Source organism: Apium graveolens, chromosome 11 (genome assembly GCF_009905375.1).
Source record: "Apium graveolens cultivar Ventura chromosome 11, ASM990537v1, whole genome shotgun sequence".
NCBI classification, from domain to species: Eukaryota; Viridiplantae; Streptophyta; class Magnoliopsida; order Apiales; family Apiaceae; genus Apium; species Apium graveolens.
Window position 1 is genome coordinate 41,023,263 of NC_133657.1, and position 24,011 is coordinate 41,047,273.

The following is a 24,011-nucleotide window of genomic DNA, read 5'->3' on the forward strand; positions in this document are numbered from 1 at the left end:
TTTCATGTATTTGGTTGCAAGTGTTTTGTTCTTAAGACTCATCCTGAACAACTGTCAAAATTTGATCTAAAAGCTGATGAAGGAATTTTTATTGGATATCCACTTTCCACAAAAGCCTTCAGAGTCTACAATTTAAGAACAAGAGTTGTCATGGAATCTATCAATGTCTCTTTTGATGATAAGAATATTACTGGACTTGAAGATTTCGATGATCATGATCAGCTGAGATTTGAGAATGAAGATTTAAATTCTTATTCTGGAAATTTTGATGACTTAAATCCTGATCCTGTAAGTTATGATGTCATTGAAACTGTGGTAACAACTCCAAAGGAAAATGCACCTGTCCAGGGGGAGCAAGCTGAAGAACCTACCACATCTCAAGACTCTCAAGAAGCATCAGAACCTGTCACTGGCTCTTCAAGTTCTGATTCATCTAGTTCTGATGAGCCAAATTTTGATAATTCTGGAAGCTCTTATTCTTCATCTCCTGAAAAATCAAATTCAAATTCTGAAGTCTCAGAGAGCATAACTACAGGGGGAGCATCAGAAAATGCTGATGGAGACAACATGAATCATGGGGGAGGATCCAGTTCTAGAGATCAACTTCCATCTGCAAGGAAGTGGACTAAAGCACATACACCTGATTTAATCATTGGGAATCCTGAAGCAGGTGTTAGAACTAGAGCTGCAACTTCAAATGAATGTCTCTAAATGAATTTAAAAGAAATTAAGTCTGGACCCTAGTGCCAAGACCAAAGAACAGATCATTTGTTGGTACAAAATGGGTGTTCAGAAACAAAACTGACAGTGATGGCATAATTACAAGGAATAAAGCAAGACTGGTTGCTAAAGGCTACTCTCAATAAGAGGGTATTGATTATGATGAAACATTTGCACCAGTTGCTAGGTTAGAGGCCATAAGGATCTTTTTGGCTTATGCTGCTCATAAGAAGTTTAAAGTCTTTCAAATGGATGTGAAAAATGCTTTTCTCAATGGAGAATTGGAAGAAGAGGTATATGTTGAACAACCTCCAGGCTTTGTAGATCCTAAATTTCCCAATCATGTCTACAGGCTTGACAAATCACTTTATGGCCTTTAGCAAGCTCCAAGAGCATGGTATGAGACTTTAGCTCAATTTCTTCTGGAAAGTGGATTTCACAGAGGCACAATTGACAAGACTCTATTCTACCTCAACCATGGAAAGGACTTACTTTTGGTACAGATATATGTTGATGATATCATATTTGGTTCTACTAATTCCAAACTGTGTGAGAAGTTTGCAAAGCTAATGTAGTCAAGATATCAAATGAGTATGATGGGAGAACTCAGCTATTTTCTGGGCCTTCAAGTCAAGCAAACTAAAGAAGGCACTTTTATCTATCAATCCAAGTATACCAGAAATTTACTGAAGAAATTTGGAATGCAAGATTGTTCAACTGCATCCACTCCCACGGCCACTGCAACCAAGTTCGATAAGGATACTGGTAAATCTGTAGATATTATTAACTACAGAGGTATGATTGGCTCCTTACTCTATCTAATTGTAAGTAGACCTGATATCATGTATGCTACCTGTCTTTGTGCAAGATTTCAGGCTGATCCAAGAGAACCTCACTTATTAGCTGTGAAAAGAATTTTCAAGTACCTTAAGGGTACAACTGATCTAGGATTGTGGTATCCTAGGGAATCAGATTTTAAGCTAATTGGTTACTCAGATGCAGATTTTGCAGGATGCAAAATAGACAGGAAAAGCACTAGTGGAAGCTGCCAATTTCTTGGAGGCAGATTGGTTTCTTGGTTTAGAAAGAAACAAAAGTCAATTTCCACATCAACTGCAGAAGCAGAATATATTGCCGCGGGAAGCTGTTGTGCACAGATTCTTTGGATGAAGAATCAGTTACTGGATTATGGGTTAGAATTTTCTAAAATCCCTATTTACTGTGATAATCAAAGTGCTATTGCTATGACAAGTAATCCAGTTCAACACTCAATGACAAAGCACATCAGCATTAGGTACCATTTCATAAGGGAACATGTGGATGAAGGTACAGTGGAATTGCATTTTGTTCCAACAGATCAACAGCTAGCAGATTTCTTCACAAAACCACTATGTGCAGCTACTTTTATAAGATTGGTAAATGAACTTGGAATGGTTTCAGGTTCTTTCTCTAAATCTGCTTAGTTTTTGTTCTCATGCATCAGACTTTATGATCAGTGTTTACAGATTGTATTATCTATATGTAATATGTGCTTAATTTGAAAATTTGTTAAATGCTGTTTGTTATCTGATGTGGATTTATATACTCTGATAAGTGTTTTGAATGTTCTATGACAATTCAATCCAATGAGGATAACTGTGCTAGATGCTGACCTAGTAGTCTTTAACATACTAGAAATTCCATGTTTGAATTAGTTGTTTATGTGGAAACTCATTAATACAAGCAGATTCTGATATTAAGCTTAGTCAAGTTTACTCTGTGTATCGTATTACTAAGTCACAAACTAGATTCTTGTTTCTTATCTGTCAAATTCCGATGTCAATAAATCTTAAGAATGAACTAAGTGCTTATAAGCCTCACTTATCAAAAGAAAAGAAAAGAATAAAAGTCAGGTACTCCTTTGAGATCTAGAGTAAAAATGTGGAAGGAAAGACCCAAGTGCATTGTTGGTATTAAGTAATATGCATTAGAAAAGCAAAAAATTTTCTTGATGACTTTTCACACTCTATGATTACTGGAGAAATACTCTGATAACAGCATAAATTCTGATAAGCAGTCGTGACTCACTTACACTGAGAAGCCACTGTAAAAAGGAATTTCAAAAGATGCATAAAATGAGCACAAACAGTTGAGGTGGACTCTTGCATAAATTTGTTCTATAGTAGACATCATGAATGATGACATATTTTAAGCATTTTTATGAGTTATGCCTTATTTCTAAGATGTACTGAAGTTGATCAGACTTTAATCTTTATCTGATATTTTGCTGAATGCACACACTTTCACTCCATATGAATGATGAAAATTACTGTGGTGATTAAGTTGTTTTTGACAAGCAGTTAAGTGTCATTTGCATACATTCTGAGGACAAGTTCTGATGGACGTTCTGATGATTAAACTCTAAAGAAAACAAGTCAGTATTTGTATGAAGAATCACAAAAAAAGATATTCACTTTTTGAGTACAGAAGCCATGTTATGATGACTGTTAAAATCTAATATAAGCTAAGTTCTGATATTAAATCCTGATGGAATCCTTTATGCGTACGTGGCATTTTTATTTACTTGACTTATTTGTGGTAAAATCTGAAACAGTCATATTTAAATCAGAATAAATTTGGGTGAGATAAAAATAGTCATAATCATTATGGGTTAGTGGTTAACGTGTATGTCTTGAAAAACTGCATGTGCACAGTAATTGTTAATTATTTCCCGTGCCCATTAACTCTTGCTTTAGATCTTTTACTGACTGTTATTATTACACATCAATCTAGGGAGTCGAGGGATCATTATTTTTACTTGTAATTGTTAAACAGTCCTCGCGTCCCTTGGTATTCTATTGGCTATTTAAACCTGTAGGATTTTATCTATCACGGAAGCATGGTAAAACAATTTTACATATATAAAATCCATATAATATGCATACAGATCGTAAATAAAATCGAGGGATCGATTTCTAACCTTTAAAAGCGATCCAAGAACAACGAGCAGAGATCCTTAGCAGTTGCTCCTCAAGTGTGAAGCACTCCACCGGTATCCACCAAGAAAATGATGTAATGAAGGAGGAGGAGGTGGAGAGAATTAGGGTTTTGTAAATCCTTTGGTTGAGGCAAAAATAGGGTTTATAATAGTATATTTATAGGCAAAATTTTCAGTTGAAATTTTTCCCATAAAATATTATTATTATTAACCCTTTATTATTCTCACTAATAATTAAAACACCTTTTAATTATTAATCATTTTTCTAAACACTTTAGAAATAATTCTCTCACTTGATTTAATTTCCAAAAATTATATTCTTAATTAATAATATTAAGAACTTTTTCTTAATTAATTTATAATCAATTAAATCTCATTTAATCAATTATTAAATTTGCCAATTAATTATTTATTTCATAAATAAATAATTATCAGCCATTATTAATTAATTTCTCCACCATTAAATCATTCTCTTTTATGGTGTGACCCTGTAGGTTCAATATTAAGCCGGTAGTAGAAATAAATAATAATAAAACTATTTTATCATTATTTATATAAATTCTCTAATTCATTAAATATGATTAATTAATTAATCATATTTATTCTACATCGTGAGGGATACTTCTCAGCATATCGCGACTATCCGGACAATACGAATTCACTGCTTAGAATACCAAGAACCTATTCAGTGAGTAGTTACCGTACAATCAATTCCTTCTACCCTGCAATGTCACGATTAAATACAAGGCATGGAACTTGTGTCAAGCCTATCTTATTTAATCACTTGCTTTCCCATTTACTATGCTTAGTTCTATTTATTGTAAATTAGAAACTCCTTTCTAATTTCATTCACTCTGGTCAGAGATTCCTGAACTAGCATAAGTGGATCAACATTGAACATTCTCTTCCTTCACTGGAAGGGGTAGATCCTCTTTTGATCATACACTATCTTCGTGTACAAATTCCTATACCCAGTAGAGCCCTTATAATTGTCCCTGGAGACTAAGAACTAAACCAAAGCATAGTTCAGTGTACACAAGATGACTATGATGACCTCAAGTCTAAGGATACTTGTACAACTATCACTATGTGAACAACTGATGACACGTGAGTGAACTCCATCAGTTGTTCAACTGTGTGAGTCATGTTCAGTGAACTTATTCTATAATAAGCACCTACATACTAGCTATAGTGTCACCACACAAATGTCTATGAGAACAGACATCCTTCATAATGAAGCAAGCATAGTATGTACCGATCTTTGCGGATTATTAATTACCAGTTAGTAATCCTACGACCAGGAACTATTTAAGTTTAGAGTTATCATCTTTTAGGTCTCATTATTATGGTCTCATCACAATCCATAAAAAGCTTTACTCTAAACTGTGGTATATCTTATTTAAACACTTAAAATAGATAGAGCCCGCAATAAAAAACAAAACAAGTCTTTTATTAATATCAATGAAATCAAAATATATTACATAAAAGTTATTCCTAAATCCTCACACATGATTGGACTTAGGACATATCTCTTTCAAAAATGACTATTCATCCCAGCCAAAACATCTTTTATTTTTGTTAGGGCGAAAAACACGCGCTAATAATACACGCAAGTATACACGTTCGCAAGTAATATAGAATACTTTCTAGTTCGTTCCCATAGAGACTCAGACTAATTATGTTCAATTACACTTACTCACCAATGTATAATTACTTCTCAATGTCAAGACAATTACACTTAGATTTGATTAACTAATTATTTACTTGAATTAACTACGAGAATTAAGAACTTAATTGACACTTGAATTAACAATATTAAATATACATGAGATCACAACTTCATTACTACTTCCTTCAATAGTTATTGTTATTACCCTTAGCATGTAACGGTGATGATATTAATCGAACAACACGAAACTGATAAAAGCCAACTTTCATTGTACTAATACCATTCTACCAAGCATCCACAATTAAGACATAAGTTGAATAGGCATCAATTATGTTGAGACCCTATATGTTTACAGAATTTGACAACATAACGTTTTAAGCACAAGTTATTCCTTTTGATTACACAGAGCAAGTAAAACGGTTAGAGTTACCCACTAGTCATGCATACACATACATGAACCTATGCTAGCATGGCAAGTTCTAAACCTCAAGATCCACTGTCGCTTCACAAAAGATTAACACCCTATCTTGTATGTTCGCGACCCACATAAGACGAATAAGCACAACCAATACTAGATATCATACAATCATCACACACTAACATTCCCCAAACATCAAAGACCTCGACTTCAAACATCACATTTAACGGCATCTCTTCCTTCCTCGTAAGATTCCCCACTCTTTGGCAACAATCACACCTTAAAATGAACTGATGAACATCCTTAAACAACTTAGGCCAGAAAAAACCTGCTTGCAGAATACGAGCTGCCGTCTTCTCACCACCATAATGTCCACCATAAACTGTGGAGTGGCAGTCTCATAATATCCCCTCCGTCTCACAGAGTGGGATACATTTCCTGATGATCTGGTCAGCTCCTTGTCTAAACAAATACGGTTCATCCCATATATACCACTTCACCTTATGCAGAAACTTCTTCTTTTGAGCTGCATTCATATTAGGAGGCATTATATTGCTGACAAGATAGTTCACAATATCTGCGAATCATGGCTCTTCCTCCTGAACTGCGAACAACTGCTCATCCGGAAAAGATTCGTTGATCAATGTCTTATCATCTGAAGTAGAATCGGGATTCTCCAATCTAGAGAGATGGTCAACTACTTGATTCTCAGTACCTTTTCGATCCTTGATCTCTAACTCAAATTCCTGTAGCAAGAGCACCCAACGAATAAGTCTATGCTTCGAATCCTTCTTGGAAACCAAATAGCGAATGGCCGCATGATCAGTGAACACTATCACCTTTGTCCCAAGCAAATAAGATCAAAATTTTTCGAAACCAAAGACTATAGCCAAGAGCTCCTTCTCAGTAATGGTGTAGTTCATTTGAGCTCCATTTAAAGTCTTACTAGCATAGTAGACCACATGAAAGAGATTATTCTTGCGTTGCCCAAGAACTGCGCCCACCGCATAATCACTCGCATCACACATCATCTCAAAAGGCTTTGTCCAATCAGGTGCCGTAATAACTGGTGCAGTTATCAAACTCTTCTTGAGAGTATCGAATACCGTCAAGCATTCATCATCGAATTTGAAAGGCACATCCTTCTCGAGCAAGTTGCACAACGACTTTGATATATTCGAGAAGTCCTTGATGAAACGCCGATAAAAACCCGCATGACCAAGAAAACTACAGATTCCTTTCACAGAAATATGTGGTGGAAGATTTTCAATGACTCCCACCTTGGCTTTGTCTACCTCGAGACCCTTTCTAGATACCTTATGCCCAAGAATAATGCCTTCACACACATAAAGTGACATTTTTCCCAATTTAGCACCAAATTAGTTTCCACACACCTTTTGAGCACCGCATGAAGATTGTTCAAACATTCATCATACGAATGTCCAAAGACGGAGAAGTCGTCCATGAACACCTCGATATTATTTCCAATCATATCAGAGAATATAGCCATCATACATCTCTGAAAAGTGGCAGGTGCGCCACATAAGCCAAACGAAACTCTACGAAAAGCAAACGTGCCAAATGGACAAGTGAATGTAGTCTTTTCTTGATCCTCTAGTGCAATATATATCTAATTATACCCCGAATAGCCATCCAGAAGAAAATAATACTCATGACCGGCCAACCTGTCAAGCATCTGATCAATAAATGGAAGAGGGAAGTGATCCTTCCTCGTGGCCTTGTTCAACTTTCTGTAATCCATGCATACCCTCCATCCCGTGACTGTTCGAGTGGGAATGATCTCGTTCTTCTCATTTGCTACTACAGTAATACCTCCTTTCTTAGGTACACATTGCACGGGGCTCACCCAAGAACTGTCAGAAATAGGATATATGATTCCTGCGTCCAACCACTTCAGAATTTCTTTCTTCACCACTTCTTTCATGATAGGATTAAGTCTTCGCTGTTGCTCAACCGTTGGATTATTACCTTCCTCTAGGAGAATTTTATGCATGCAGTACGAGGGGCTGATCCCCTTTATATCTGCTATAGTCCATCCAATAGCCGATTTGAATTCTCGCAAGATCCTGAAGAGCATGTCCTCCTCACTACCTGAAAGGTCAGATGCAATAATAACAGGTAAAGTAGATGCATCACTTAAAAAAACATACCTCAAGTGTTCAGGCAATGGTTTAAGCTCCAAGGTAGGTGTTTCCTCAATAGATGGTTTGAGCTTTCTTTCAGCATTTTTGAGGTCAGAAGTACTAAGAGATTCAAATGGCATGTCTAGCTTTCGCCTCCAAGGAGAAGCATTTAGATATTGTAGTTGCTCATTGCCATCCTCATCATCACTGTCAAAGTCCCCCACTAAGGCTTTCTCTAATACATCAGACATTAGCATGTGATCAAGTTCTGAAGTAACCGAAGAATCAATCAAATCCACCTTTAAGCATTCCTCGTCTTCTATAGGGAATTTCATCACTTTGAACATGTTGAATATCACATCCTGATCCTGCACCCTCATAGTAAGTTCTCCTTTCTGTACATCTATCAAGGTACGGCCTGTAGCTAAGAAAGGTCTCCCCAAGATTATGGGAATCTTCTTATCTTCCTCGAAATCCAGAATAACAAAGTCTGCAGAAAAGAAGAGCTTATCCACCTTTACAAGCACATCCTCCACTATGCCTCGTGGGTATGTAATAGAACGATCAACCAATTGTAGAGACATGTAGGTGGGCTTTGGATCAGGCAAATTTAATTTTTTGAAGATAGACAACGGCATCAGATTGATGCTTGCTCCCAAATCACACAGGCACTTATCAAAAGACAACTTGCCAATGGTGCAAGGAATCGTGAAGCTACCTGGATCTTTAAGCTTTAGAGGTAATTTTTGTTGCAGCACAGCACTGCACTCTTCCGTTAGAGCAACGGTCTCAAGGTCATCCAGTTTTACCTTCCTTAAAAGAATACTCTTCATAAATTTTGCATAACTAGGCATTTGCTCCAGAGCCTCAGCGAAAGGTATGTTGATGTGAAGTTTCTTGAACACCTCCAAAAACTTACCGAACTGCTTATCCAGCTTTTGTTATTGTAATCTCTTAGGGAAAGGTGGTGGCGGATAGAGCTATTTCTCCCGTGTATTACCCTCAGGCAGAGTGTGTTCAACAGTAGTCTTTGTAATGCTCTCCAAACATGGGGTATAAGTCTGGGGTTTACGAGCTAATCACCAAACCTGTACAAGTTTATTAATAAATAATAAAAAAATGAAACTAAACCCCTTTAACACTAACCAGGACCTTTTTAGGTTAAAGTATGAAAACAAGAACCACTAACTACTTTTATTACAAACCAACATTCAAAATCTCACAAACTCTCCTTGTTATAAACCATTGTCTAATTCATTTTAAATTAAGTTCAGCTTTTATTCAAACACACACACTATCTATCAACACTCCACCTGCTCGGGCAACTCAAAGCTTTCTTCCTGGATTGAGATCAACACCTTGGGTATGAGAGGATCCCGAGGCTTGACCCGCTTCTTTACCACTCGTGTCCTGATGGGTTTCATATTCCTTCTTAACTGAAAACAATAAGGTGAATAACAACAAAAGGGGTGAGCCAGAAATTTGCTCAACAAGTCTACAAAATATAAATAGTGTTAAAGCAATATAAATGAATCCGTAACCCAGGTATATCTGCAAAGATATAACCTCATGAGAATAGAAATAAGGCCATTACTGGCGAGTATAAACGAACTAAACTGGACTCAAGTTCGCAGCAATACCCTGCTGATCAGCCAGGATATAATGCAGATCTATATCTCACTATATAGATCTCGTCGGGCACCCAGGCACTACGGCCCATCTCAAGGATCCGGTTATGTCCCGGTCCTTAGGATTAAGTAAACTTAATCCCAAAAGTAATAATATCCAGTCCCTGGAGTAGCAACCGGAACAATCGGTATGCTTTGATATATTCTAATCACCAGAATATATCAATAATGGTGAGTAACAATTGGAATACGAATAATGAATTCAAATGAGAAGAATAAATCAAGAAGTGAAATGAAATATGAACAAGAGAATTAAAAGAGTGCAATTGTAATAAGAATCTGAAGAGAATATCACTATTCTGGAAAATAGAATAGAGGAGAAACTTGCCTTCTACGCGACTTACTGCAATTAACTCACTTTCGTCTATCACCTACTCGGCTTGCCTTGCTGGCTTAGCTTTTGTTAGCAAAATAGACTGGTTAAGTCATTTTGTACTTCAGTTGCATCTTAAATTGACTTCATTTCGTTCCTATTATCTACCCATACGCTTATGACCGACTCGTATATTACACATAAGCAAGTAAGACTCGATTAACCACATAATACACATAAGCACATAATCATTTTTATAGTTAAAATAATTTTTAGAATCAAAATCGACTCGCTGATTGCTCCGTTGATCACCTTCTGCTTCATTTTCCATTTTTTCGGAATTTTTCGGACTCGCCTCGGCACGCATTTCGACTGATAATCAAGCAATTAATAAATTCAACTAGTTTCTAGAATAAATTAGGTCTTTATATTATTTTTAATGAAAAGAATTCATTTTTCTGAGTAAAATGGCTTTCGTTTCGCTTAAATCAGACTAACGGTTGAATTATTATTAATTAAACACTGATAATTCAATTTTTATTCGATATAATTAATTATTACAAATTTTTAAATCCTAAAATAATTATTTAAGAAAATTAAAGTCAAAAATAATTTTTTTATAATTTTTGGAGTTAAAATGAATAAGTTATGATTTATTGAAAGTTATTTGATTAATTATCGGAATAATTAATCACTTTTAATGATTTAATAAATAAATAACTAATAAATAATTAATAAATAAATTATTTAATAAGTTAAAATAATTAATCCTTAATTATTAGGATTAATCACAATTTATTTCAAATATTTACAACTTATCGTTATTTATTCGTTTAGATCGATTATTTATAAATAAATAATCGATATCATTAACTGATACAATAACTGTCGAATAAATAGACTATTATTCTAACCAGAATGCAATTCAACGATCCACTACTTGTATTTCTACGAGTTATTCACATTTCTCGCATAATTATCGAAACATTACGGTTATTATTATAGTTTATGCGACTTAAATTCACTATCTGTATTTAATTATTCGCTACGAGTAATTATTACGATATTTTACGAACAATTAACTATCGTTTGAATAATAATAATATTAATAATCGAACTTATCGTTCAATTACTCGTATAATTACGAGTTATTTGTTTTATTCTCCCTAATTATCGAATCTTTAATCATAGTATTCGATTAATTTTAATACTTAATTATTAAATAATTACTTAATTACTAAATAATAAATAAATAAATAAGACATTAAATACTTAATTGAATCACTAAATTCGAATTTATAAATTAAGAAAATAATTTAGGAATTATTAATAATATTTTTCAGAATTTAAAACTGATTTTTAATTGATTTTCAGAATTAATAAAACTCATTTTATTTTATAAAAATATAATTAAGTAACTAAAAATCCAGAAACATTTGTCAGAAACCAACCATCTGACAAAACAGATCAAAACCAGATCAACCACACGGGTCAACCGGGTCACCATCCGGGTCATGAAGAACATGACCGGATTTTTCGGAATCCGGTGAAGTCCGGATTCCGGTGAATCAATTACAGCCCCAAATCAACACCGTTTGATACGGTTCTTGGGTGCTTTTCATTGCAAATCAACAGAACAATCTAATCATAAGCAAAACATCCCGGAATCATCCCAGTAACAACTTCTCCGGCCAAAATCGATCAAACACCAACTTTAACTCCGGCCAAAAACCCATCTTTTGATTCTGTAAACGAAACTTAACGTTCTATAGTGCAAATTAAAGCTAAGAACATATACAATCAAAGCCCTAACCTTTCAAGAACTAAAGATTCCCAGAAATCATCGAGTTATAATTTGAAAATTTGGTATAAACCCTAATAATCGAACTTTGCTATTTAGGTATCGTTTCATCAATTAAACACCATGAATCAACTGTAAATCACATAACCAAGCTATATCAATCATCAAAACATCAAAATAACCCTGAAATCAAAAAACCCTAATTCGAACATAAACCCTAAAAATCAAAAATAAAAAACTACGAATTAAAACTTGAAATTGATGCTAGAAATGGAAAGAACAGATCGAAACCTTCGATTTGGGTACTTGAATCGCTTGTTTTGGTGCTGTAATCTGCTCAAAATCACGGCTTGAATTCTCGACCCGACCCTGTTCTTCCCGACCCGAATTACAGAGAATTTTTTTATTTTTCTGAATTTAACTGATTTATTAATTATAATTAATTAATAATTAGGCCATTTATAGTAGTAAAAATAATACTCCTAATTAAAATTAAGGCCCTAATTCTACATTTTTTTAAAATTAATAGGCCCCTAATTTTATAATATTTGAGTATTAAAATTTAATTTATAAATATTTTATATATATAATATATATGCCAAAATTTCCCAAAAATTGTGAATAATGTAAAAATACAAATAAATGGTATAAATAAATGTCCTATAATTTTATAAAAATAAAAATGTGATTTTTGTGGAGTTTTTAACACCCAATGGGGCCCGGAAAAGTCATTTTTCGTAAAACGAGAAAATTTACAAAATATCTAGATGTTCAGAATAATGCGATTTTAAAAGCCGTTTGATGAAAAATAAGGTCCATTATTTTATTTGAAATACTGGCTTTAAAATCGTGGTTTGGGTCATAAAACGTTTGAAATGAAAGCAATGAATGCAAAATAAAACATCTGAAAAATACCTTAAAAATACAGAAATGACACGGAATGCACGTAACACGTAACAGTTAAGGTTTAACAGATAATCACACGTAATTGACATATTAATATACATAATTTTATTATAAACATGATATAATACAACATAAATTTCCCAGTCATTACATCCTTCCCCCCTTAATAAGGTTCTGTCCTCAGAATCTTCTATGAAAACAAATGAGGGTATTTTTCTAACATCTCACTTTCAAGTTCCCAGGTTGATTCTTCAACCATAGGATTTCTCCACAAAACTCGCACTAAATATACAGACTTATTTCTCAATATTTTCTCTCGCCGATCTAAAATCCTTACCGACTGTTCTACAAAAGACAAATCAGGTTAGATATCTATCGGTTCATACTCTATTACATGCCTGGAATCAGGATTATATCGCTTAAGCATCGACACGTGGAACACATTGTGAATATGTTGCATATGAGGCAGTAAAGCTAATTCGTACCCAACTTTTCCTACTTTCTTCAAAATTTTAAACGGTCCGACATATTGTGGTTTCAATTTACCCTTATTGCCAAATCTGGTCAATCCTTTCCATGGCGATATTTTAAGTAATACGTTTTCTCCTTCCTGATAGTCCATATTCTTCCTTGCTTGGTCTGCATATTTGCGTTGCCTGTTTTGTGCTGCATCGAGTCGATTCCGAATAAGTTCAATCTTTTCTTTTGTCTGTTGAATTAATTCTGGACCCAAAATCTTGCGTTCTCCAACTTCATCCCAATGTACTGGTGATCTGCATTTTCTCCCGTATAGTGCTTCATACGGTGGCATTCCAATGCTGGCGTGATAGCTGTTATTATAAGAAAATTCCACCAAAGGTAGATGCTCATCCCAACTGCCTTCGAAATCGATTGCACAAACTCGTAGCATGTCTTCAATCGTTTAGATAGTTCTTTCACTTTGCCCTTCGGTTTGAGGATGATAAGCGGTACTCATGTTTAATTTTGTTCCAAGACATTCTTGAAATTGTCTCCAAAATCTTGAGTTGAAGCGAGGATCTCGATCAGACACGATATATATTGGAACTCCATGTCGCATCACAATTTCCTTGAGATACAAATGCACTAGCTTGTCAAGCGAAAATCTTTCGTTAATTGGTAGAAAATGTGCCGACTTCATGAGTCTGTCAATGATTACCCATATCGCATCATGATTTTCCCTAGTCCTCGGTAGTCCTACTACAAAATCCATCGCTAGATGTTCCCATTTCCATTCTGGAATGTCTAACGGTTGTAATAATCCGCTCGGACGTTGATGTTCCGCTTTAACTCGCTGGCATGTGTAGCATTTACTCACCCATTCTGCTATTTCCTTCTTCATATTCGGCCACCAAAAGTTTTCCTTCAGATCACGATACATCTTTGTACTTTCTGGATGAATATAATACTTCGAACTGTGCGCATCTCGCATCATTTCTTCTTTTAGTTCCGCCATATTAGGAATCCAAATTCTCGATGCAAAACGTAAAATTCCTTCATTATCTTTTTGAGTTGTGATCTCCTCTCCTATTAGGTCATCATCTTGACTTATCACTTCTTCTTGACAACGGCGAATCTTCTCAAGCAACTCCGGTTGGAAAGTCATAGCGTAGATAGCTTCTACAGATTCATTGGGAATACGAATCTCGATTTCCAATTTGTCAAATTCCTTGGCTAATTCTTCGCATGAAGTTAACCGATTCAATTTTCTTTCCTGCTCAGCGCATCTGCTACAACATTTGCTTTCCCTGGATGATAACTAATCGTGACATCATAATCTTTTATCAATTCCAGCCATCGACGTTGTCGCATATTCAATTCTTTTTGCGTAAAGATATACTTCAGACTTTTATAATCCGTATAGATTTCACATTTTTCACCGTAGAGATAATGTCTTCAAAGCTTCAATGCAAATACGATCGCTGCCAATTCTAGATCATGCATAGGATATTTCTGTTCATGGGGTTTAAGTTGTCTCGAAGCATAGGCGATGACGTTACCATGCTGCATCAATACACATCCTAGCCCACGATACGAAGCGTCGCTGAAAATAATGAAATTCCCTTGCTCATCTGGCAATACAAGTACCGGTGCGGTTACTAACCGATTCTTCAAATCTTGGAAACTTTCTTCACATTTATCATTCCATACAAACTTTTCACTTTTTCGAGTTAACCTCGTCAACGGCGTTGTTATTTTCGCAAAATCTTTGACAAATCTTCGATAATACCCTGCCAATTCCAAGAAACTTTGAACTTTTGTCGGTGTCTTTGGTCGTTCCCAATTCAACACAGCTTCAATCTTTGCTGGATCGACTTGGATGCCTTCTCTACTGATGATATGCCCTAGAATATGTACTTCCCTTAACCAGAATTCACATTTTGAGAATTTTGCGTATAGTTGCTCTTTCCTCAAAATTTCCAAAGCTATCCTCAAGTGTTCTGCATGCTCTTCTTCCGTCTTGGAGTAAATCAAGATGTCATCAATGAATACAACCACGAATTTGTCCAAATATTTCTTGAATACTCTGTTCATCAGATCCATGAATGCAGCTGGCGCGTTTGTCAAACCGAATGCCATTACAAGAAACTCGTAATGTCCATATCTCGTACGAAACGCATTCTTGGGAATATCTTCATCTTTAATCTTCAATTGATGATAACCTGATCGCAAATCTATCTTCGAAAACCATGCAGCTCCTTTTAGCTGGTCGAACAAATCGTCAATTCTCGGTAAAGGATACTTGTTCTTAATAGTGAGTTTATTCAACTCCCGATAGTCGATGCATAATCACATGCTGCCATCCTTCTTCTTTACAAATAACACTGGTGCACCCCATGGGGATACACTAGGTCGTATGATGCCTCGGTCTAGAAGATCTTGCAGTTGCATTGACAATTCCTTCATCTCGACTGGAGCCATTCGACACAGAGCTTTCGAAACTGGTTCTGTACCTGGTGTTAGATCAATCGTGAACTCGATTTCTCGATCTAGCGGTAACCCTGGAAGCTCGTCTGGAAAGACGTCCGGAAACTCACATACAACTGGAATGTCTTCTATTTTAGGACTTTCTTTTTCAGTATCTAACACGTAAGCTATACACACTTTACAACCTTGTCGAAGCAATCGTTTAGTCTGCATCATGGTGAGAAATTTATTCCGCTGTTTTTCGCCCTTGAATATTACCGTTGCATTTTCCGCAGTTCGCAATTTGACTTTTTATTCGCGCAGTCTATCTGAGCATTATGACATGCTAACCAATCCATTCCCAAAATAATATCGAATTCTCCTAGCTTAAAAGGAATTAAGTCTACCGAAAAATGATGTCCAGCTATTTCTATATCATACGCAGGACATACTCGATCTACTGGAACTTGGTCATCATTCGCTAATTTTATAATTAACGTCTCGCCCAACCATTCGATTTCGTAATGTAACTTATCAATAAATTCTTCAAAAATAAATGAACGAGTAGCTCCAGAATCAATTAATACTTTTGAATCTACGGAATTCACCAAAAGCGTACCTGCGATCACACTTGGACTCTGCACTGCTTCTGTCATTGTCATGTTAAAAGTCCTTGCTTTGGGTTGATTCGGCGGCGGTGGCGGAGGTAATGCCAATACTTTCGGAATACTGGCTGCCATTGTTGGTCCTTTACAATTCCTAGTGATATGCCCTTTCTTTCCACATTGGTAGCAAGTGATTTCTGTTATTTTTCCTGTTGGACATTCATTAGAATAGTGCCCTTTCTGCTTGCATTTGAAACATGTCACATCTGCTTTAATACATACGCCGGTATGCTTGCGTCCACAAGATTTGCAATATGGTACTGAAACCATAACAATTCCCTGCTGTTTGGAGGCTTGGAAATGATTACCTGCTTTTTGTGTACCTTGTCCTATCCTTTTGAAATTTAAATTTGCCCGGGTTTGAAATCCCGGCTTCCTGTTGGAACGGTCTTGGAAACTTCCCTGTCCTCTATCTCGTTGAGATCTTTCACTTTCTCCTTCGATGATCAAGGCTTTTTGGACTACAGCAGTATATGTTGTTAATTCAAAAACTGCAACCTGTCCACGTATCCATGGTTGTAATCCCTCTTGAAACCTCTGCACTCGTTTCTCTTCAGTGTCCACCTGTTCCAGAACAAACCTAGCCAATTCATTAAATTTGGCTTCATATTCTGTTATAGACATACTCCCCTGCTTTAACTCTAAAAACTTTATCTGCATCTTATTCTTTACGTAGCGAGGAAAATGCTTTTCTAAAAATAACTCTTTAAACCTATCCCAAGTAATAACATCTTCACCCCCTAAAGCCTTTTTAGATTCCCACCAATAATTTGCCTCTCCCTTCAACAAGTAACTAGCAAAATCAGTCTTCTGGTCCTCACCTATCTTCACTAGTGCAAACGCTTTCTCTATTTCTTTTAACCAGGTGGTAGCTTTAATAGGATCAGTAGACCCATCAAATTCTGGAGGTTTAACTGACTGAAACTGCTTAAAAGTAACAACAGGTAATGCTGGTGGTAATTGAGGCTCAGGATGAGGTGGCTGTTGTAACATTTGTTGTTGGATTTACTGTTGTTGATGCTGCATCTGCTGCTGCATCATTACCATCTGTTGTTGCATCAGATGGAACATTTGGTTCATGGTCTCATTAGTCTGACCTTCAGAATTACTATTAGAAGTCTCAGCCCTAGTCTTTCTTTTTGGTGCCATCTTCTTCTGATAATAAACATGTGATATTTATTTAACAGTTTAATAAACAATTGCCAGTGGGTACGAAAACAATTTATCCGGTATTAATAAGATGATTTATATAAAGAATACAGTTGCTGAATGTAAAAACTGGAAATATAAACAGTTAAATAAAATAGTTGTTCTTTTCTTCTTTTCTTCTCTCTTTTCTCTTTCTCCTTTTTTTTTCAACAGGAATTATAATATAAAAGAAAATGGTAAAATAATGAAGTGAAAGTAAATGCTGTAAAACTGTAAAGACTGAAATTTAAATAAAAGAAATTTGAAAAGTTCAGTTTATATATATGACACCAGCCTCAGGTGTAAATGCTTGATACAAAAAGTCTCGCTCTGCTGGTAATCACCGGGGCTACAAGTCATACTACCACTACAGGTCAAAATCCTACTACAGGTTAAACTACTAGTACACACGTACACACTACTCACTAGGTTATACTATGCTGCCTCTATATACATCTGTATCCTGAAGTCACTGTCTCAACCGTCCCTGTCTCAGAACCCAGGCGGAATACGCCTAAGCTCTTCTCTAAGTGCCTGGACCAAAGTCTGTGCCAAGCGAAATATCCGATAGAACTCTGCAAAAGAAGGAGGTCCATCATGTGTCAAATCATCAAGCTCCCAAGTAGCGCTCATCAACACCGACTGCAATCGCTGTCTCATATAGTAATCTGGCTGTAGGGCCGCTAACGGTCCTCTGTCCCTCTGATCAAACAGATGCATAATCTCTCGACACTGTGCCCGCCAATACTCCACATCATCCCTCATAACTCTATACTCATGGTATGGTACCATGTACGGCTGAGCAACCTGACCTACTGACTCCTGTGAAGGAACCTTCGGAATACCTGCACCCTACTGTGGTAAACCTAACTGTAGATCCATATTATGCTCTCCCATCCCCTCGACTGGAATCATCTAAACTATGTCCGGCTCTGGGGCATGCACTGGTATAGGAGGTAACAATGGCGGTGGTGGTAACTCCTACTCAATACCCGGTAAAAACTGATGCTCAACTGGTAAAGGAACCATCGGCTCGAAGAACTCAAAAGGATCAAACATCTCTATGGGGCCATGAACTATCCCCTGAACTGGTGGTACCGGCTCCTGTGGCAATGGTGGTGGAGGTGGTAGAGGAGGAAACATATACTCATATACTGGAGGTATAACTGGTGCTGCTGGCCCGGTGACTGTCCTCTCGGAAGACGCAGAATAACCAGAAGATGCCATCTGATAATATACCAATGAAAAGAAAAGTCACTAAACAATCCTAAGATTTATACTTCCTAATCTAATCTGACCTAAATCCTAACACTGATTTCCCTATTTACTATTCCTATCCTATGTGATCTCCCTATCTTATCTTAATCCTAATGTTCTTATTTTCAGGGACCAAACCTACAGCTCTGATGCCAAACTGTAACGCCCTCCAAACCCGGGGTATAAGTCTGGGGGTTACGAGCTAATCACCAAACCTGTACAAGTTTATTAATAAATAATAAAGAAATGAAACTAAACCCCTTTAACACTAACCAGGACCTTTTTAGGTTAAAGTATGAAAACAAGAACCACTAACTACTTTTATTATAAACCAACATTCAAAATCTCACAAACTCTCCTTGTTACAAACCATTATCTAATTCATTTTAAACTAAGTTCAGCTTTTATTCAAACACACACACTATCTATCAACACTCCACCTGCTCGGGAAACTCAAAGCTTTCTTCCTGGATTGTGATCAACACCTTGGGTATGAGAGGATCCCGAGGCTTGACCCGCTTCTTTACCACTCGTGTCCTGATGGGTTTCATATTTCTTCTTAACTGAAAATAGTAAGGTGAATAACAACAAAAGGGGTGAGCCAGAAATTTGCTCAATAAGTCTACAAAATATAAACAGTGTTAAAGAAATATAAATGAATCCGTAACCCGGGTATATCTGTAAAGATATAACCTCACGAGAATAGAAACAAGGCCATTACTGGCGAGTACAAACGAACTAAACTGGACTCAAGTTCGCAGCTATACCCTGATGATCAGCCAGGATACAGTGCAGATCAATATCTCACTATATAGATCTCATCGGGCACCCAGGTACTACGGCCCATCTCAAGGATCCGGTTATGTCCCGGTCCTTAGGATTAAGTAAACTTAATCCCAAAAGTAATATTATCCAGTCCCTGGAATAGCAACCAGAACAATCGGTATGCTTTGATATATTCTAATCACCAGAATATATCAATAATGGTGAGTAACAATTGGAATACGAATAATGAATTCAAATGAGAAGAATAAATCAAGAAGTGAAATAAAATATGAACAAGAGAATTAAAAGAGTGCAATTGTAATAAGAATCTGAAGAGAATATCATTATTCTGGAAAATAGAATAGAGGAGAAACTTGCCTTCTGCGCGACTTACTGCAATTAACTCACTTTCGTCTATCACCTACTCGATCTGCTTTGCTGACTTAGCTTCTGTTAGCAAAATAGACTGGTTAAGTCATTTTGTACTTCAGTTGCATCTTAAATTGACTTCATTTCGTTCCTATTATCTACCCATACGCTTATGACCGACTCATATATTACATATAAGCAAGTAAGACTCGATTAATCACATAATACATATAAGCACATAAGCATATAATCATTTTTATAGTTAAAATAATTTTTAGAATCAAAATCGACTCGCTGATTGCTCTGTTGATCACCTTCTACTTCATTTCCCATTTTTCCGGAATTTTTCGGACTCGTCTCGGCACACATTTCGACTGATAATCAAGCAATTAATAAATTCAACTAGTTTCTAGAATAAATTAGGTCTTTATATTATTTTTAATGAAAATAATTCATTTTTTCTATGTAAAATGGCTTTCGTTTCGCTTAAATCGGACTAACGGTTGAATTATTATCAATTAAACACTGATAATTCAATTTATTATTCGATATAATTAATTATTACAAATTTTTAAATCCTAAAATTATTATTTAAGAAAATCAAAGTCAAAATAATTTTTTTATAATTTTTGGAGTTAAAATGAATAAGTTATGATTTATTGAAAGTTATTTGATTCATTATCGGAATAATTAATCACTTTTAATGATTTAATAAATAAATAACTAATAAATAATAAATAAATAAATTATTTAATAAGTTAAAATAATTAATCCTTATTTATTAGGATTAATCATAATTTATTACAAATATTTACAACTTATCGTTATTTATTCGATTAGATCGATTATTTATAAATAAATAATCAATATCATTAACTGAAACAATAACTGTCGAATAAATAGACTATTATTCGAACCAGAATTCAATTCAACGATCCACTACTCGTATTTATACGAGTTATTCACATTCCTCGCATAATTATCGAAACATTACGGTTATTATTACAGTTTATGCGACTTAAATTCACTATCTGTATTTAATTACTCGCTACGAGTAATTATTACGATATTTTACGAACAATTAACTATCGTCTGAATAATAATAATATTAATAATCGAACTTATCGTTCAATTACTCGTATAATTACGAGTTATTTATTTTATTCTCCCTAATAGTCGAATCTTTAATCATAGTATTCGATTAATTTTAATACTTAATTATTAAATAATTACTTAATTACTAAATAATAAATAAATAAATAAATAAGTCATTAAATACTTAATTGAATCACTAAATTCGAATTTATAAATTAAGAAAATAATTTATGAATTATTAATAATATTTTTCAGAATTTAAAACTGATTTTTAATTGATTTTCAGAATTAATAAACTCATTTTATTTTATAAAAATATAATTAATTAAAAATCCAGAAACATTTGTCAGAAACCAACCATCTGACAAAACAGATCAAAACCGGGTTAACCACACGGGTCAACCGGGTCACCATCCGGGTCATGAAGAACATGACCGGATTTTTCCAGAATCCGGCGACTTCACCGGATTCCGGTGAATCAATTACAGCCCCAAATCAACACCGTTTGATACGGTTCTTGGGTGCTTTTCATTGCAAATCAACAGAACAATCTAATCATAAGCAAAACATCCCGGAATCATCCCAGTAACAACTTCTCCGGCCAAAATCGATCAACCACCGACTTTAACTCCGGCCAAAAACCCATCTTTTGATTCTGTAAACGAAACTTAACGTTCTATAGTGCAAATTAAAGCTAAGAACATATACAATCAAAGCCCTAACCTTTCAAGAACCAAAGATTCCCAGAAATCATCGAGTTATAATTTGAAAATTCGGTATAAACCCTAATAATCGAACTTTGCTATTTAGGTATCGTTTCATCAATTAAACACCATGAATCAACTGTAAATCACATAACCAAGCTATATCAATCGTCAAAACATCAAAATAACCCTGAAATCAAAAAGCCCTAATTCGAACATAAACCCTAGAAATCAAAAATCAAAAACTACGAATTAAAACTTGAAATTGATGCTAGAAATGGAAAGAACATATCGAAACCTTCGATTTGGGTACTTGAATCGCTTGTTTTGGTGCTGTAATCTGCTCAAAATCACGGCTTGAATTCTCGACCCGACCCTGTTCTTCCCGACCCGAATTACAGAGAATTTTTGTATTTTTCTGAATTTAACTGATTTATTAATTATAATTAATTAATAATTAGGCTATTTATAGTAGTAAAAATAATACTCCTAATTAAAATTAAGGCCCTAATTCTACATTTTTTTAAAATTAATAGGCCCCTAATTTTATAATTTTTGAGTATTAAAATTTAATTTATAAATATTTTATATATACAATATATATGCCAAAATTTCCCAAAAATTGTGAATAATGTAAAAATATAAAGAAATGGTATAAATAAAAGTCCTATAATTTTATAAAAATAAAAATGTAATTTTTGTGGGGTTTTTAACACCCAATGGGGCCCAGAAAATCATTTTTCGTAAAACGAGAAAATTTACAAAATATCTAGATGTTCAGAATAATGCGATTGTAAAAGCCGTTTGATGAAAAATAAGGCCCATTATTTTATTTGAAATACTGGCTTTAAAATCGTGGTTTGGGTCATAAAATGTTTGAAATGAAAGCAATGAATGCAAAATAAAACATCTGAAAAATACCTTAAAAATACAGAAATGACACGGAATGCACGTAACACGTAACAGTTAAGGTTTAACAGATAATCACACATAATTGACATATTAATATACATAATTTTATTATAAACATGATATAATACAACGTAAATTTCCCAATCGTTATAGTCTTCCTTGATTCCGCCGCTGTCTCCTTTTGCTTAGCTTCTTCATCACCAACTTCAGCTTATCCGTCTTTTGCTTTTTCAGCATCAGCAACTTTTCCAGACCTTAAGGTAATAGCCTTGACTTGCTCTTTAGCTTCCTTTCTGCCTGGCACTTCAGTATCTCTGGGAAGTGTGCCGGGTTGACAATTGAGCACTGCATTGGCTATTTAACCGATTTGATTTTCCAAGGTCTTGATAGAAACAGCCTGACTTTTGCACAACAGCTTAAGTTCCTCAAAATCAGCACTAGAAGGTGGAGCAGCACCTCCTTGTTGAGGATATGATTGCCTTTGAGCATAATGCTGTGGTTGCTGGAATCCAGGTGGATTAAACTGTTTACTTACGCCTTGCTGATATGGTTGCTGAATAACATTCTGATTATTACTCCAGCTGAAATTTGGATGATTTCTGTTATTAGGATGATAAGTAGCTGGCACAGGCTGCTGCGGTCACTGATAATTGTTCACATACTGAACAGATTCATTAACAAGAGAACACTGATCCGTAGCATGAGAACCTGCACAAAGCTCACAGACCATAGCTATCTGATTGACTCCATAGGTGGCTAAAGAATCAACCTTCATTGACAGCGCTTGGAGTTGTGCTGCAATAGCTGTAGCTGCATCAACTTCCAGAATACTTGCTACCTTCCCATGCATCATCCTTTGAGTTGGGTTTTGATGCTCATTTGCAGCCATAGTTTCAATAAGATTATAAGCCTCAGTATAGCTTTTGGCCCACAAGGCGCCTCCAGCTGCTGCATCGAGTATGGGCCGAGATTGGGCCCCCAAACCATTATAGAAACCAATGATCACCATCCAATCAGGCATACCATGATGTGGACACTTTCTCAACATCTCCTTGTAGCGCTCCCAAGCTTCACACATGGATTCTATAGGTTGCTGCGCAAACTGAGTAAGAGCACTCCTCATAGCCGCAGTTTATTCCATTGGATAGAACTTTACCAGGAACTTTTGCGCAAGATCTTGCCAAGTAGTGATGGACCCAACTGGTTCAGAATGTAACCAGTCCTTAGCTTTATCCCCTCAGAGAGAATGGGAAAAGCCTCAGCTTGATAGCCTCATTAGTCACACCATTATATTTGAAAGTACTACAGATCTCGACAAAATTCCTGATGTGCATGTTGGGATCTTCAGTAGCAGCACCTCCGAAAGAAACAGAATTCTGCACCATCTGAATAGTGCCCGACTTGATTTCAAAAGTGTTAGCCTGAATAGCCGGGTGAAGGATGCTTGACTGAATGTCATAAATTTTAGGCCGATAAAAGTCCATAAGAGCTGGAT

The 24,011-nt window shown here is 35.5% G+C and overlaps 1 non-coding gene across 1 annotated transcript; it reads left to right on the forward strand.

The window, feature by feature from the left end:
• Window positions 1-23,535: 23,535 nt before the first annotated feature.
• On the forward strand, window positions 23,536-23,642 carry LOC141698706 (small nucleolar RNA R71). The gene has a single exon (XR_012565211.1). It is a non-coding gene; the product is annotated as a small nucleolar RNA R71 (small nucleolar RNA).
• The last annotated feature ends 369 nt before the right edge of the window (window positions 23,643-24,011 follow it).